The following is a 16,577-nucleotide window of genomic DNA, read 5'->3' on the forward strand; positions in this document are numbered from 1 at the left end:
CCTTCTCTCCCCCACCCCCACTCGTCTTGCTCTCTGATGGGTGTGTATGTTCCCATCACTGCCAAGGCTCACATCCAAACTCCCTGACCTTTATCTAGCGTGTTTTGCTCTTTCCAGAGCACTGTACCTACACGAATCTCTCTTAGACTGGCTACCCACTCCCGTGGGAATGCCCATCCGTGCACTGAAGAATGTATGAGCTGCATGACAAACATGGCCGATCCCCCGGCATGGAGATTACCCGATGGTGAGCAACTTGAAACACTATCTTCCGTGTTAAAAGGAGCAACTCGGGCGCACTATGGAGCTGAATGCAAAATTCCCCATGAATTTTTAAGCTGCAGTAAGACTTCAAATAAATGCGGAGCTTGTGGCTGGCTGTTTTAAGCTCTGCCCCCCCCCAACCCTCCAGGGCACCTGTTTACTCTCTTCTGCAGTCGGGTTTTGCTTTGGTGGGAAACTTCGCGAAGCTCTGCCTTACTTTGTCACAAAGAATCCTCACCACAGCCCTTTGAAAAGAAAAACTATTTGAGAGCTGCAGAGAGGCAGGGCAGCTTGCCCTGAGTCAGCTGGCAAGCTGAGCCAAAGCGTCCAGGTGTTCTAGCCCATTCCATGGCAAGGTACTGCCAAGTGTTCTGAGCCCCCAAGGGCAAGGACCGGAGATGGGGGGGCAGCCTCAAAACTATTGAGTAAGCAAGTGCTTCAAGTCTGGAGGCTTAGACCCAGGTATCTGCCGTTCTGATGTCTCTTCGATAAGCCACTGTCAACAGCCACTGTCCAGCCCCAGAAAAGCAGAGAGGCTGGCATCATGGCTCTACAATACCTTTTAGACAACTGGGCTGGAACACAGCCCTCTGACTCTAGGATGGGAGGATACCATGAGGGCAAGACCAGGTACTGTCTCTACATTCAAAGTCTCAGAGTCTAGGGCTAATGGTGTAGCCCACAGAAGGGCACAAAACCCTGGTTTCCATCTTCAAAAATGCCCCTCAAAAAATAGTAAGGGGAGCTAGAGAGAAGGGTCACCAGTTAAGATGGCTTCCTGCTTTTCCAAAAGACACCCGCATTGAGCAGCCTGAAATCTCCTGTAACTTCAGCTACAGGGAGACCCGATGCCCTCTTCTGGCCTCTGTGTCTCATACACACACACACACACACGCACACACATACACACACACACACACCTCAAAAAATGGCTTTAAAGAAAAAAAATCTCAGCATCTACAATAAAGACAATAAATCCACTGGCAATGAGATGACAGCAGCAATAAGTAGGAGGAGAGAAAATAAGTCAGGTGGAGGATAGAATGCTGGGGAAGTTTGCTTCATAAAAACGGTCAGGAGAGGCCACTCTGTTAGGAAAACAAAGAAATATTAACTATTTATAAATAATGTTTATAATACAGACCGTTATAAATAAAAACCATTACCCAAAAGGAGCAAACTGTTGAATTATGACTGGAAAATATTTCTGGCAGTGGAAATGGAGTGTGTGAAGACTGAGAAGGGCCTGAGCTAAAGGATTCAGTTTTTATTCTGCATGAAGTGTAGATCCCTGCTCAAAACAGACAAAGCAGCAGGTGTCAGTCACCCACCAAGTTCATCCATGATAACCTGTGAGTCCAGAGACTCCAAGACACCTCTAAAGACTCCTCTCATTCTATTGGTCCCAGAAAAAAAAAAAAAAAAGACTGCACAGTGGCCCAAATAACAGTAAAAAGCTCTATTTTTCAGGGTAGGGGATGACCCAGTGGTTAAGAGCACTTGCTGTTCTCTGAGGACTTGAGTTCAGTCCCAACACTTGTTGGACAGCTCACAGTGGCCTGTAATTCCAGCTTCAGGGAGGTCAGACGCCCTCTTCTGGCCCCCACAGGTACCGTACTCTAGTGCACATACCCACGCACAGGCACACACAGTAATGAAAATGAAATAATAAAAATAAATAGTTTTAAAGTTCTATTTTCGTTGTCGGCAAGAAAAAGCACCAGTGAGTGCTGCCTCTCCCGACACTGAGCTGCAGCAGATGCAGAGATCACAGAGGCAGGTATCTGTACATGGTTAGCAGCAAGCTGAGAAATCAATCCAAAACGAACTGAAAAAGAGACACGGCGAAGGGAACTTCCTTCGTAAGTGAGCCTTTCAAACCGCTTCAGGGTGCCCCCGAGGGTCTTCAAAATGCCAGGCTCAGAGTCTGATAGTGTTTTCCAGGTGAGTCTCTACCAGGGGCTGTGAGGTTTCCTGGAGGTCACGTTGTCATCATCAAAGAAGGCTGCCACTCACAAAACATGGACCAGCCAGGTGTATAGCAGGGGCCTTCCCTGGGTTGTTTTGGTTCATTTTCAGACAGGGCTGAGATGTAGATGATGTTTTTGCCATTTTAAAGTTTAGAATGTACACACTCGGAGGAGGAGAAAATTTTGTCCAAATGCATGAGTTTCAGTAACTGGAAACCTGGTTGTTTTGAAAAGTCAGAAGCTGTTGGCTAATATGGGAAGCTAGATACCTCACAGGCTGAGCTTAGCATCTTGGAGACAGCCTTAATGAAGCACCTATGAGCTAGGCACATAGTAGGCAGCTTTTTAAACCTTATCCTATTCATTCCCCATCATTAGGCTGTCAAAATGTTGTGTTCCCTAGCCCTGGAGGATAAAGACGTAAGCTCAGGGAGTTTGGGGTGCTTGCCCAAAGTGGCCAATCATTAAATACCAGGGCTCAGGGCCCCAGTAGCCAATCCAGCTTTAGAATCCACAGCTGTCACTGCAGGTCATGGTACCTGGTGTGCTTAAACCCCGCCCATCTTGGGGATCATAGCACCCCAGCTGCAACCCTAGCCTCTGCGATGATTTGCTGTGTGGCCTCAGGCCCATTGCTTCCCTCTCCAGGTCTGTTTTCTCAACCATTAAAGGAGGGAATAGGTGAAGAGATGCGTAACTGTCCCCAAGTCTATGAGAATCAAACATCCAGCCAGTTGTGGAGGTGCACACCCGCCGTCCCAGATTGCAAGAGCTGATTGCAGAAGAATCTTGAGTTCAAGGCAAGTCTAGGCTACAGAGTAAAAATCCTATATCAAGAAAGATAAAAAGAGCCAGGTGTGGTGGTGCGTGCCTGTAATTCCAGTGCTCAGGGAGAGAGAGAGAGACATTCAGATCTCTGTGAGTTCGAGGCCAGCCTGCTCTACAAAGTCCAGGGCAGCCAAGGCTACAAAGAGAAACCCTGTCTTGAAAAAAGAAAAGAAGAAAGAGAGAGAGAAGGAAAAGGGGGAAGGGGAAGGAAGAAAAGGGGGGAAGGGATGGAAGGAGAAAAGGAGGGGAAAGAAAGGGAAGAAAAGGAACAGCTGGTCATCTTCTGGCCTCGTTCCTGATGTTGGAGAGGGAGTGGCAGGGCCCTGATATTTTGTCTGGTGCCCCCCTTACCCTGTACTCCCACATTCCCCCATGTCTCAGCCTCTAGAGAAGTGGTTCTCAACCTCTGGGTTGGAAGTCGAAAGACCCTTTCATGGGGATTGCCTAAACTCATCAGAAAACACAGCTGTTTATAGTCTGCTGTCTCCTTCTCTCAGAGGTTAAGAATTTGATTCAGCTGTAGTGTCCAGTTATCCAACAAACTCTGCCCGTTGCCCCAATCCCGGCACTGCTACCTATATGAGCCGTGCCTGTCAGGGTCCCTACGGCAAGGCACAGACCTCCTGCACAAGGGAATGCCTTCACCCACTCACACACACACCCTACCCACAGGGTGTCAAGCCTCTCTCTGGCTTTCTAGAACTTGAATTCTCTGTCGGGGGGTGGGGGGGAGAGGGGGCAGAGAGAAGCGGCTATACGCACGGCCTGGAGGTGCACGGCTGTGCTTCCGAGGGGAAAGCGTATCGGTGAGAACTAAATAGGCAACAGACACCGGTACAGGCCGGAAGAAGTCAGTGCGGCACACAGGTCGACTGGCGGACCAGGGAGGGGTATGCTACAGGCAGGAGCATGGCGAGCCTGGGAATCAAGCCTTCCGCAGGCACCAAAGGTCTGAGGGCTTCCACCAACAGTCCTGGGGTGTTTTTCTGCACGGTGGGGGGTCATGGAGTACTTAATGCTTGTTTTTAAACGGTTGTATGGTCTGATTTCTTTTCACAAACAGTGAATTTCTCCATTCAGAACAGCAATAGCCCTTTTTTCCACACGGAAAGAAAAGGAAGGAAAGAAGAAGGAAGGAGAAGAAAAACTTAAATCAGCAGATGAAGAAGGCAAGGGTGCCTTGAGCCTATGTGTATGGAAGTAGTGGGGTTGCTCCCTTGAGCCTATGTGTATGGAAGTAGTGGGGTTGCTCCCTTGGGGCCAGGGAGGATTCACTAGTGTCCCCCTCCCAACCCTGATGAGGTGCTGGCCCAGGGCAGACCCCTGATTGTCACCTCAGGCTCTTAGCCCTTCAGCTCAACCTCACTGGCATCTGACCATTATGACACCTCCAGGTCACAAGCCAGCCAGCCCTCCTGTGGTTGGAGGTCGGATCTCAGCTGCCCTGCCCTCATCCCTGTGTAGACAGAGCAGCAGGCAGGCACCCCGCTGACCCCCACATCCTCAGAGGGGGCCTCATGCAGAAACACTGCTCCAGTGGCCAGTATGGAGCCATCTGCAAACAGTCCTTTACAATAGGAACCCACAGTAGAGACTGTGATTCTTGCTGTGGCTCTGAGGGACACACTGCCTTTGTGCAAAGCAAGCAGTGCTAATGCTGCTCCCAACTACTCCCCAGCCTCAGTGACTGCCTTGTGAATCAGCTCTCAAAGGGAAGTGCTCAGCACAGGGCCTGGGGCACGGTGAACCTCAAGAGAGCCAGCTCACAACCACTACATATAGAATCCTGCTTCTGTGGCGAGTGGCCTAGTAACTCGGCTGAGAGCACGGGCATCTCACTAACAACAGAAAAGCCATGTGGCCCTTTGGTGACCATGAGGCAGCTGGAAATGCCTGAGGGCTTTTGACAGAGGGAAAGTCAATTGAGTTCACAACGAAGGGAAAGGACCCTATTTGTCAGGAGAGGACTTTTGCACAAGAGAAGTAGGAAAGACTCTGAGAATGTGTGTGTGTGTGCGTGTGTGTGTGTGAGAGAGAGAGAGAGAGATGCACCTGGTATATATGTGTGTGTATATATACCACATGTATGTGTAGAAGCTAAAGGAGGCTCTATCATTCTCTGCCTTATTAAGACAGTCTCTCGATGACCCTTGAGTCAACAAGCCCTTGTGAGCCTTCAGTCTCTGCCTCCCACAGCACTGGGGCTTCAGGTCTATGTAGCCACACCTGACTTTGTGCATGGGTGCTGGGGACTTGAATACCGGTCTTCGAGCTTGCACATTGAGTGCTCTTATATACTGAGCCATCTTCCCAGTTCCCCACCCATCCTTCTCAAAACCATGAGAAGAGGGATGGTGCTCCCTCCCATCCAGGCTGCTCCAGAGCAGATGATGCCAGGCAGAGAGCTCCTCTGTGGACAGGCCATTGCATGCATAAGGAACCAGGGAATGGAGCAGCAGGCATCCATCTGGGCTTGACTGTGAGGGAACCACACAAAGCCTGGACCTCTAGAGAGTTCTATGTCCATGACCATCTTTTATAGCAGGGACACTTTCCTGTTCTTCAGAATCCATATGTCCATAACCACACCACATCTTCGGCCCACACTGGCCAGCCCCAGGCAGGGCAGGGACCCAATTCTATACCCAGTCTACCCTTCTGTCAAAGCTGGTATCTGCCAGGGAGACAGATGAATGCAGTGTGGGAGGCAGAAGAACACGGTGTGCACACAAATAAACATGAGCCACGTCAATCTGCCACGTCTCTCTTCCAGAGAAAAAGCCCTCCGGGCCTCTTGTCACCGTTCAAACTCCTGAGCATGGCATCTGTGTTGTCGCCCCCCACCCCAAGTAGCCAGAGCTGACTGATGGACCTTTACTGCAGTCCATTTCTCCTCCCCCAGGACTCCGCTTCCTCTGTTCTAATTCTGCTGAATGCCAATCTGCTCATGCTAGAGCCTTCCCCATCACACAAGCTCCTACCCATCCTCAACACCCTTTGCAAATGCCCACTCCTCCGTGTACCTTCCCGAGCTACCCTGGGAAATTTCAGACATTGTGTTCTCAAAAAACTGGGTACGAGTGTTTATTTCAGCAGTTATCATGTTGTTTTGTTTTGTTGTGTGTTTGATTTAATTTTTGATAAGCTGTGAACTGTTTTGTTGTTTGTTTTTCCTTACATTACTAAGGATCAAACCCAGAGCCTTGTACATGCTAGGAAAGAGCCCTAATTCTACATCTCCAGTTCAAGCTGTGAACTTTCCAGGGGGAAAAAAAAAACTACTCAACAAATGCCTGTCTAATAAAATCTTATCAAGAAATAAATGTAGAAAAACTGTTGTGCCTCAGCAAAGACAACACTCAGCTCCCTGCAGTGAGAGAAATGAAAACCACTACAAGACGAGATGCACAGAAAAAGGTGCCTACCTGTGAGCCCAGAAACCAGGAGGCTGAGGCAGGAGGTGCAGGCCATACTGGGCTACATAGTGAGTGTGAGGCCAGCCTGGGCTACATGAGACTCTGTCTCAAAAAAAGAAACAGATGAACAAAGGAGGAAGAGGAAAGAAGAAGAGGAGGAGAAAGAGAAGGAGGACAGATGACTCAGCAGGTAAAAGCACTTGCAAGCTTAATGACTGAGTTTGATTCCTCCTAGAACATTCTAGAGAGAACCTACTCCCACAAGTGACCTCTGACCTCCACATATGTACCATTGCATGCATGCACATAAAACACATGACAACAAGCGAATATAAATGCAATCTAAAGATTTAGACCTCATTTGTCAAAAGAATAAATCGTTTTATGTTTTCAGTGTTGATCGATGTTCATTTCTAAGCCAGCCAAAGTTACCCACTGACCACTGTCCCTCTCCTCTGCAAAGGCCTTCAAGGTTTGCCCTGGCAAGACAGGGGACAGACCCCGGAGCCTGGCAGAGCCAGCAGGCTGTCCTTGTGAAGGAGACCCCAAGGTCATCCAGAAGACCAGACCTCCAGACTCCCTGTGTGACACCTCCTCCCCTCTCTGCAGACCCCCCCCCCTTCCCTGGCACACACAGGTGCGTGCACACATGCATGCATGTGCGTATTCATGTTTTGCAGCTCCATCCTTACATGTGCCCTTCCTTTTGTCATTGACTCTCAGGCAGGCAGGCTTTGGGCTTCTGGGGTGGTAGGCCCTTTAGCATTTACACAAGTTAGTATTTCTCTCCAGAACTAAGGGTCATCTGGGAACTTTTTCCTTTCCCGAAGCTCGTCAAGAGCTCCTTCCAAATGCAGAGCTGCACCTGCGCATTAGCCAAGGCATCGTCTCCTCTGCTCTCCGGAACCCCTGGAGGGGGGTTGAAGGAATGGATCAAATTCTTAATTGGAGCAAACCTCTCCAGTTGTGGGAAGGGGGTGAAGGGGCCATTGGGATATCAGAGGCATTTGGAAGAAGGAGCTGCCTGGAAAAGACATCTGACTGCAGTTCTGCCGGCTGCCTCCCCATTAGGGTAATGGGGCCCAATCCAGCTCGATGCTTAAAAGACAAAACCATGGTCAGGGGATGGAGTGCCGTGGCATCCGCCTGTCAGCCAAGGGCTGTCCATCACCTGGCAGGGGTCTGAGATGATCCACACCCATGGTGTATTATCCATTCCACAGCCAGTTGCTAGAACAGCACCTGGACCTTACAAGCAACTGGAAAGCCATCTGTGTCTTCCAGAATGAGCGATGCCTCCCCTTCCCACCCCACCTGCAATCTCCTTCCTAAGGAAGGGTCCACCAAAGCTCTGGAAGAAGACAGGCCCCTACCGTTCCTGGCTATGTGTCTCTGGACTTGTCATCTAACACCTCTGAGCTCTGGACTCCTCTCTGGAAATGGAGGTCAGCAAACAGTGACATGATGCGCTGAGGTGGCACAGGTCAGTGAGTCAGGAAGCAGTGGCTAGGCTGTAGCAGTGGCCTGGTGAGGCCTGAAGAGCCAGGGAGATGCTGATGGATTCTCTCACTCCTACTCCTCAGTATCCAGATAAAAACTTGAAGCTCAGGCCGGGCGTGGTACATGGCTTTAATCCTAGCAGAGGCAGAGGCAGAGGCAGGTGGATCTCTGTGAGTTCAAGGCCAGCCTGATCTACAAAGCAAGTCTAGGACAGCCAGAGAGAAACCACACCTCAAAACAAACAAACAAACAAAAACACCTGAAGCTCAGCTGGGCGGTAGTGGTGCATGCCTATAATCCCAGTACTTGGGAGGCAGAGGCAGGCAGATGTTGAAAGGGTTAGACTAACTTTGTAACCGGTATGTCTTCTAAAGACTATAGTTTTGAGTTTTAGGTTCAGGTTAAGCTAAAGCCTCTTAGTACCTTTCCAGAGAATGGAAAAATGTGACCCTATCTGTGAGGACAGAAAAAAAAAAAAAAGGGCAAGCAAACAATGACCTTCACTCAGCAAAAAGAAGGACCAGACCCTTGTCTTTGAGATAGCGTTTCTTTAGCAATGAACCCAGGCTTCTTCTGAGTAGCTTTTGACCTCCAGCCAAAAGTCCGAAGCCCCTAATCTTCAAGGATGAGCTAACCACCCCCACCTTAAATTGCAGCTGCATCCACACTTGGCAGGACTGGCCAAGCTTGAGCATCTAAGACTAACCAAATATCTTACTTTATAGCTTCCTCATCCAATCCTAAATTCCAAAACTGCAACTTCAAATTTCCTGCAATTTTTCTTTTAAAAACCTAAAGGCCTTTGTCTCCTGGTGCCACTCTTTGCTGACTGGCAGGGGTGACCCCATTGCGCAATGGTTAATAAACCTCTTGCTTTTGCAACGAGTCATGGTCTGGGGGAGTTTCTGGGAAGGGCGCGATCCTGAACTCCTGAGCTGTGAGACCCCAGGTCTTACAATGTCTTTGAGTTTGAGGCCAGTTTGTTCTACAAAGCAAGTTCCAGGGCCGCCAGGGCTACACAGAGAAACCCTGTCTTAAAAAACAACAAAAGCAAGCAAACAAATAAAACTGACACTCAGGGCATGCGGTTGGGGACTGACCCTTGCTCAAGATCACACAGGAGGCTGAAAAATCTGAGACCTTCACCCATACCCCTGCTTTTCTGACCACTGCTTGCTCAACTGCGCACACTCATCACGCCCCTCCCTCAGAAGGATGGAAGGTCCCAGTAGCCATGTGAATTAAATGGAGGCATCAAGCCTGGAAGAATCAGAGTCCAGAGGTCTGGTTTCATCAGCCAACCTGCAGATCGTGTTCAGCCTCCTAAGGCCTCACCTGGCTTTGCCCCTACAGGAGCAAGTGGGGGAGGAGAGAGGGAAAAGCAGGCAGAGGATGCTCTCCCTTTATCAGGCATCTCTGCTCCTGCAGAAGACAGCAGGAGGGGGTCTGGGTGGGGCTTGGGTCTTCCATGAAAGATCACCACCATCCAAGCCTCCACCTAGATGCCAGTGCTTCCTTCTCTGCCCAGGCACTCCTATGCATATCAATGCTTTTCGTGCCTCAACCAGGCTGCAGGTCATGGCAGAGATGCTCTACATACAGGTGTCAGCACGAGCTCAATAGAAAGCATCTGAGCAGGCCTGAAAGATACCAAGATACCCCAAGATCTCTCTTCCAAGTCACCATACCATAAGGGGTACCCTCCTAGCCCTTCCCAAAGCCCTATAAAGCCCTTAGGGACAGAAACAGGGCCCAGGTACAATCTATGGGGAGGGATCTCACTGGCTACTACTTGGTATTTATTCCTTTATCTAAAGTCACTATGGTGGGAGCTGGAGAGAGGGCTCAGTGGTTAAGAGCACTATCTGCTTTTCCAGGGCACGGAATTCAATTCCCAGCACCCACAAGGTGGCTCACAGCTGCCTGTAACTCCTGTTCCAGAAGATCCAACACCCTCTTCTGACGTCTACAGGCACCACGTGCCTGCCTGTTACCGCATGCATTCATGAAAAACACACACACATAAAAAAATACAAGACACTGTGATGTAGTTAATATTGCCAACTTGACAGGATCCAGAATCATCTAGACAAACCTCACGGCATGGCTGTGAGTCTCTAAATTATATTAATTCCGAGGGGAAGCTCCACCCTGACCCTGATGTGGGCATCTCCATTCCGTGGAGGCCCAGACTGAGTAAAAGCGCGAGCTTTTCACAGTACAGATCTCTCTCGGCTTCCCGACTGAGGACGTGCTGTGAGCAGCTCTGCCTAAGCTCTTGTGGCCTTGACTGCGCAGCCATGATCGTACCCTGAACCGGTGAGCCAAAACAAGCAGCTCTTTTTTTCACTTGCTTTTGTCACAGCAAAGAGACAAGTAACTAGCACGCACCCATTCGTTGCTAATGTTCACAAGCCCCACTGAGGAGAGGAAACAGCCCTACCTGAGCTCAACAGTTAAGCCTCAGTTTAATGGGAGGTTTGGTTTCTTTGTAAACTCAGTTATGCTATGTAAACTGTCACGGGTCGTGGTCTTTGCCAGCTGGTAACCACCTGCCTTGTGCAGCATGGAGAGGGGCATGGTCTAGGGCTCTGAGGACAGAAAGAGAAAGTGTGGCACCTTCGGTGGTGGCATTTGGCGAGTGGCAGTTTGAAGAGACCAGAGACGGACAGTGTGGTGGTTTGGAGCACACAGACAGAGAGAGACACTGGGGGTGCAGCGGCTTGGAGGAGACTTTTGGCTGTGTTTGCTTTTGGCAAAGATTGGTATAGCCCTAAAAGAACCCATCGACCCTAAACATCCGGGAGAAGGAAAGGGGGTCTGCACCCCCTCTCCCCACTCACCTTCTCTTTCTTACCCGGGGTTGGAGAGTTGGAAGAGAGGCTTTAAGGAACCCCAAATAAAACAGAGTTTAAAAACCAGCATAACGCTATAGTGTCCGACACAGAGGAGCAGCAGACCGTGAGGGACCCTCTCCCCAGAACCGCAAACTCCATAGTCAGTGTGGAGAGAGGGGAGGTGCCCAGAAGGCCATTGATGAAGAACATATCCAACTGGCAGCGCGCTTACTTGTCCCCACGCTTGATGAGGAGGCCTGAGCATAAATGAGGCTCGGCTTGGTAGAGGCAGAGAAGAGCTAAGAGCTGTATATGTCCTGGTGACTGACTGCCTGCCTCCTCACTGCTCTTCTCCCTCTGCAGAGGACTCACTGACAAGATAGGGACACAGGAGAGAGCTTTGCAGGGCCCAGGGCAGGTATCCACACTCTACAATCACCTGTTGTGGAATTAATAATATTTAATATTGATTCATATAACTATTAAGGCATATGCAAAAGGAATTAATTATTCTATTAATATTAATGTTGGTTGTTGATAAGCAGCAGTTATTACTTAACCTGTTTTATAAATAAAAGACAAAGAGACCTGTTAGATTTAATTCACGCCTTAGAGCTCTACAGCTGGGCAGTTAATCAACCCTCCAAGCTGTCTTGTCTACTTCCCATCCAAAACCCTCAGAAATGCTTGCACATGTGCCTCTTGGGCTGTTTCTGCTCTCGGCCACTCCTTTCTTCCTCCTTCCTATTTCCTGCTCATGGTCCTTCTCTGACCCCACAAGCCCTTGAACCTTCATTTTGCCCACCTCTCTTCTGCCCAGCCCAGGCTGTGGGCAACTTTATTAGCCAATCGGGGATAATTTGGGAGGTGAGGTTCATGTTTCATTTGGGATAAGTGAGAATTTGCTCGCAGGACAGTAAGGATCTTGGTGGCAAGGGGGGGGTGGTAAACAATTAACATTTGAATACATAGTAGCTCCACATCAACCCCAACAATCACCCTGGAGAAGACAGAGGACACTTAGTCCTGCCCTCTGCAGCCCACGTAGGAAAATGTCACTTGCCTAGAGCCAGCTCTGACTCCGTTCTCCCAATGCTGAGTGTGAAGCCAAGCCTGACACGGCAGCCATGGCTGGGAGGGAGCGCTTGTCTTGTGAGTGTGGGTCTTGAACTAAAGGAGACCTCAAACCATCACCTTCCAGTCCTATTCGGGCTCCTCTTGGGGTAGGGAGCTGCCCATCACGGGAGGTATGCAAGGCCTCTGGGAAGCTGGTTGTCACAGATGAGTTCTGATGACCCCACAGGAAGCTCTCTGAGCTCCTGGGAAACATTTCCCCATGAATTTCAGAGATACATCCCGTTCACTGTAACAGCTCACCACTCACCATGGGTTAGAAACCGGTGCACCCTGCCCTGAAGGAGAGTCTAACAGGATCTATCGAGATCCCTTCGGTAATGTCCACCCTTATCACACTGAGATGCCATCAGCTACAGAGTTCACACAGGAAAACTGTGCAGTCCCGTTACCCACCCAACCCCCAGACCACAAAGAAGTCTCATCGTGTGTCAGGTAAAGTTGCAGTTTTATATCAGGCCACCTTCATAACTACCCTCGTCCTCATGCCACCCGTGGGTTGTTGTGTGGGTGAGACTGATTGATACACAATCTGACCCTCGGGTGTCCCTAGGGAGGAGTCTGTAAAGTGCCAGCAAGTTCCAGAAGGTGCCTTGTTATTTATACCTGGGGAAAAGTGGAAATAATTGAACTGTCCAACAACAGAGCAATGATTAAATAAATTAGCTTGAAGCCAGCAGACGAAGAGCCAGGCTTCTATTAATCTGGTCTTAAAAAAAAAAAAAAAAACAAAACTGAGGATTTTCCCACAATTATCCTTCCAAAAAGAGAAAAAGCTCTTTAAATTCAAGTTGTTAGGAAGACTTTCCTATTAAGCACACTCTCTCTTAGTTACTTTATTTTAAAAAACAAAGTGTCGTCTGGGGAAATCGCATTAGCCCTCACTGACCTCAATCATTGCTCGTTTGGGATGTTTATAGAGGTCATCTGCTGGAATTGGCGAAAAAGGAAGCCAAGAAATTTACAGGGATCTGGTAATTGTTCTCCGGGTTGTGACCTGACAATTGCCTAGCACTAGCTGTCATTGTAAACAAGGTTTTAAAGATCACTTTTAAAAGCAAGCAGTGCTCTGAAGCTCACGAATATACACTTCCGGGACAAATAAAAAAAGGCCCGTCTGATGTTATGCAAATAGATACTTGTGGCTTGGAATGCAATTTCCAGAAACAACAAGGTGCACAGATTTGAAACAGACCTCAGTCTCCAGCAAGTTCCACACAAACGGAACCAATTGTGTCTTGCTGAGGTGGTATCCTTGCAGAGGATCCCAGAGAGGGAACTGAGGAGGGAAACGGGCCAAGCCCAGCACCTGGGAGGCTGAGGCAGGAGGATTACCAAGAGTTTGAGGCCAGCCTAGGAAATATGGCAACTTCAAGATCAGCCTGCCTCCCTCCCTCATTTCCTTTTTCTTCCCTACACACACACACACACACACACACACACACACACACACACACTGTTCAGCAGTCTTTCCCTCTCTCATTATTGTGACAGACGCATCTTTTTGTATCTACATCTATTTCTGTTGCTGTGTCTCCCACCTCTACCATACATTGCACTTCCCAAAAGACTTATAAAATAAAAAAGACAAAATGATCTTTTTACAGCCTCTGGGGATATCGCTGGGAAAGGAAGTACTTTTACAGAAGACTTTAAAAATTATTATTTTGGGGCCAGAGAGATGACTCAGCCAGTAAAGGCGCTTATGCCCAAGACGGACAACCTGAGTTTGATTTCTCCAACCTGTGGCAGATGGAGAAAAGGGCAAGTTGTCCTCTAACTGCCACACTGCCCCACCCTCCAGCCCCTACCCTGTCCCCATCCCACACGCATGCATACACATTAAAACAAATGTTATTTTCCCTGGCTAAAGTATTAACACACCTTCAAAAACAAACTCATATCTACCTCATAATCTCACTACCCAGACACAATCATTATTAACATTTTAGCACAATTATTTTAGGTGTGTGTATGTATGTGTGTGTGTTTAAAAGTTGGGACCACAGTGTACTACTTGTTACTTATGTTTAATTAAATATTTTGTTGTTTTATTAATTTTTGACACAGGGATCTCACTAAAGGGGTAAACCACCATGCCCACCCTGACTTTTGACTTTCTTATATTGCATATCTGTGTCCTCTGGGATTAAGAAGTTTTTCTGTTATTGTTTCTTTTGAATGAGCTTTCTAACTTCTTGGCATTCAAAGCCCTTCCTGCATCCCAAACACCCTCTCAGCTAACACCTTGACATCTGTTCCCATCTGTGAGAACTGTCACTAAGGGTCTGCTGCCCATATCAGCAGGGACAAGCCACACCCCTATAGCAGCATCTGATATCCTCCAGCAATATGGGGTCCAATGTCATGGGGAATCCATCAGACATGAACACTCAGATACAATCTATAGCCAATTATAAATCTTTATTTTAGCCAACTAGAACTACCTTTAGGAATTTGGGACCCAAGTGAAGTGCCAAGTGTTTAGAGTAAAGGGTTTTTAAAGACAAACACACCCTGGTATCTCACACAAGCTGCAAGGGGAAGTTTTGTGCAAGCAAGCCATTTAACAGAAGCTGAGCTAAGTTAGCTGGGTCATCTTGACCTCAGGTTCCTAGAATAGAGTCAGGTAATTTTCCATGGGGCTTCCTATCAAGGAGATCAAATGCCAGTTAAGCCTAAAATGGCCTCAGCAAGAATACAAGATGGAGGAACAAACTGTCTTCCCCTGTCACAGCAGTGCCCTGCATCTGCAGGTGTGGATCTGTCTGTTACCATCTCTCCGTGAGTGGAACAAACAGCCTGGACCCTCTACACAACCTCTGCTCTGTACACCCCAAAACACCCTTAACAATCTAGACACAGTGCCCAGCCATTTGTGCCACACTGTCCAGCCCTTTGTGCCATATTGTCCAACACAGTGAACAATCTGGAGCATCTTGTACCTTGGTGTTGCTTCTCCAAACACCCCTCCCTTCCTTGCTGTTTCTTGCATACCTCACCATACCTACCCTCCCACTTGGGGACATCAATGAGGACCCCAAATCACCCTCCCCTGAGACCAAATGTGGGCAAACTCCGAATTGCTCTCTGCTGGCTCTTTTTTTTCACTCTGGCCTCCTCTCCTGCTTCCCTGCAGCCAGCCCTCCACACCCTGCATAGGCCCAGCACTTGCCTGGATATATCCTATCCCAGGTGAACTCTAGATAGAAAGAGCCTCCCCAGACACAGTCCCATTCCTTTTCTCCATCCTCTCCTCTGTGTATGTGGGGGAGGAGGCAAAAGTTGATGTGAATTTCTTCCTCTATCACCCCCCCACCTTATTTTTTGAAACATGGTCTCTTGATAACCTAGTAATAGGTTTGACTAGCTGACTAGCCATCAAACTCTAGGGATCCACCTATCTCCACCCCCCAGTGCTGAGATTACAGGCACACACTATTACAGCTGGCTTTTTACATGAGCTCTGGGACACTGAGTTCAGATGTTTGTGCTTGCCTGGCAAGCACATACCAACTGCACAGTCTTTCCAGCCCCTACTCAACATTCTTAAAAGACCATCACTTTCCCCAGCCTCTTAGACAGAAGCCCCATCCTTGCTCACTCTGTCTCTGCCTGGGCAGGGAGATGCTACTGCCTTGACAGGGACACTAGCAAAGGTCAGAGAATGACGCAGCGAAGCCCCTTGCTGAAAGCAGAGTCACCCCCAAGGACAGGCTGGGCAGAAACCAGCCCTTCCTCTCCTCCAATCTAATCTCCCCCCTCTGCCTGCTTTTGATCTTGTTTTTCAGCACAGCAGCGCCTTCCCACGTAGACTTGGCTTGATTATAACTGACTCGAAACCTATCCAGTGATTAAAGTGGCCGCCAGGCTCTGTTCTCCAGAGAGGCGAGCTGCAGGCTGAATAATTCAAGGCACCCCTTCCTGGAGGCTGGGGAATCTGCAAGAAGAGCTTGAGAGCAGAAAAGTGGGCTATTTTGTGGTTTTGTTTTTATTTTCCAAAAGAAAAGGGCGGTTTTCTCAGTGTTGGCTATACAACACATACACCATAAGGATTAGTTAGCTTTGATTGACATGAACACTGACAGAAATCAGAAAGAGCTAGTGACACCCTGGCCTGGGCAGGACACTGGGTGCTGCTGAGATGCCCCATAGTCAACAGAATCCAAAGAGGAGGGAAACATGTGCTTCCTGAACAACCCAGCTTCCTAAGCCCCCCAGGAAGGACAGGGGAGAGTAGAAGTGTGAAGGAGCCTGGGAGCCAGCTGTCTCTGTCAAGGGCTAAGGACAGTGGCCGCAGAGGACAGTGGCCACTTTCATTCAGTGAAGAAAGGATTCTCCACAAAGGATGGAGTTGCAGAAAAGGCAGGAATCTGAGAGCTGACCCTCACTGAGCAGCCTGTAGACCGAGGAGAAGGAGACCTCCAAAAGCAGCTCTTACAATCAAGGATTGATAGTGAGTGATTGATTGACTACCCGTAGGCTGACACAATCTGGAACAGGTCAGGTTCTAGAACCTTCTTCATGACTGTCCCAGTACTTGGCCTCGCCATCAGGTGGGAAACACTATTCCAAGCAGAGAAAACTGAAGCCCATGAAGCCAGAGGAATCAGAGCCAAGCCCCACCA

The sequence above is a fragment of the Meriones unguiculatus genome, chromosome 3 (genome assembly GCF_030254825.1).
Source record: "Meriones unguiculatus strain TT.TT164.6M chromosome 3, Bangor_MerUng_6.1, whole genome shotgun sequence".
Taxonomy (NCBI): domain Eukaryota; kingdom Metazoa; phylum Chordata; class Mammalia; order Rodentia; family Muridae; genus Meriones; species Meriones unguiculatus.